Raw genomic sequence first — 2139 nt, 5'->3', positions numbered from 1 at the left:
AATACAAATGGGCTAGTCTTTCCAAAAAAGGGCAATTAAATGGTCTCCTTTATTTCAAATAACATATATAATAATAGAGGGAGATCTATTTGACGATCTAAAAGCACTGATATAGAAGCCTAGTTGGCAAAGGAAGAAAGCCAGGATAAGGCCAGGATAATTGCTTTTATTGGGTAGCGCAATTTATAGCATAGTAGAGGGGGGGGGATTTGTTACATTTAGTTACATTGAATCCCTAAGGATTTCATATTATTAATTAGAGGGTTAAAGGGGAATTTTACTTTTGACTGTGCCTATATTATGTATCCAATAAACATATGCTTTGAGGAAACCTCAAGCCTCGGAGTTCTGATTTATTTGGTTTCATTAGTTGGAACCTTGACAGTTATCTAGACCATAACTTTGATTTTAAAAATCCTGTGATAGATGCTGGATTTTTTTTTCTTTAGCTCAGTTATTGAATGAAAATGATGTATTTTTACAAATTTCCTTTGTTAAAGGTCATGTATTTATAAATCAGTTCAATATAAAAATTCAAAAACAGAATGGAAAAGGGAATTGGAGAAGTCCATTTTGTCTAAACAATGGGAGGTTGTATTATCTTCTGTACGAAAAGGGTTTTTTATACCCTCGATTGCAGCTTATTTCAAAATGTATTATTTTTGATTTACTGTACCACATTGCGTTTGAAAAAGAATGAATAAATTACTGTTTTGTAAAAAATGAAATAAATGCTTCATTCAGGCACATATTTTTGTGATGTCCTTATATTATGGAAATATGCTCCTTCATATACTGACTTTGAAACAGGTTTCAATATTATGTCCATATTCTCTTGAATTGTATATCTATACATAATAAATAACAGCTACACAATGGATTTTGTATGCCATTTTTATTGCCAAGAGTCATGTTCTTAAGCATTGGAAAGATAACTTTATGGTCTCAATTGCTCATTGAACTTAACAGTTGGTATTACTCACAATTTATGAATAAGATTAGATAGGAACCATTAAAATAAAGTACAAGCAACCTGGAATTTAGGAGAAATTTCTTAACAGTGGGGACAATTAACCAGTGGAACAGCTTTTCCTCCTGAAAATTCCATTATGAAAAATAATCCTGCTGTCAAACTTTACAGTACTTTGAGAACTGAGAGCTTCCATGGTTGATGGCTTTCTCAGCCCTTCAAGTTATAGTTAACAGGAAACTTTCACAACACTGAAGGTAGTTCAATGGTTTTGCAATGCCCAGTTTAATGGTTATCTTTTAAACAAATGAGATACATGTGAGAATTGGAGACCATGCTCACCAGATAACAACATAAGGAAAATAATATAATATTCTTGGACCGAGATGCCCTACGCACAGTCACTCATGCGCTCGTGAACTCTCGGATAGACTACTGCGACGCTCTCTACATGCCCTTGAATGCCACTCGGAGGCTCCAGCTGGTGCAAAATGCGGTCGTGCGAGTTGTGATGGGGGTCTCCCGATACTCCCATGTAACACCTCTGCTCCGCGAGCTGCATTGGCTTCCAGTTGTCTTCCGGGTGAAATTCAAGGTGCTGGTGATGACCTATAAAGCCCTAAATGGCATGGGTCCAGGTTATTTACGGGAGTACCTTTTGCCGGCGTTAACTTCCCATCGTCCTGTGCGCTCCCACAGAGAGGGCCTCCTCAGGGTGCCGTCAGTCAGGGAATGTCCAGGGGGAGATCATTCTCTGTGGGCGTGCCTGCCCTTTGGAATCAGCTTTCTGTTGAGCTCCGGATGGCTTCCGACCTTCACTCTTTTCGCCACGACCTGAAGACTTGGCTATTTGAACTTGCCAGCCTGGACTGAGGGACTGGGATTTTAGATTTTAAATTTTAAAATATTTTAAATTTTAGAATGTGTTTTATTGTTTAGGGCTATTCGGTTTAATTTCATTTTAATTTTTGTATATTATGTGTTGTTTCATAGTGTTTTGATTGCCCTGTACACTGCCCCGAGTCCCTTGAGAGAGGGGCGGTATATAAATCCAAATAATAAATAATAAATAAATAAATTCTCTGGTCATTTCATTTTTGTATTTGTAATTATTTCAATTTTTGTTATTTGCTATTATCATTGAAGTATTTATACATTCATCCCCAAAC

Source organism: Vipera berus, assembly GCF_964194415.1.
Source record: "Vipera berus genome assembly, chromosome: 1".
In the NCBI taxonomy this organism is placed as follows: domain Eukaryota; kingdom Metazoa; phylum Chordata; class Lepidosauria; order Squamata; family Viperidae; genus Vipera; species Vipera berus.
This window is presented reverse-complemented; position numbering follows the sequence as displayed.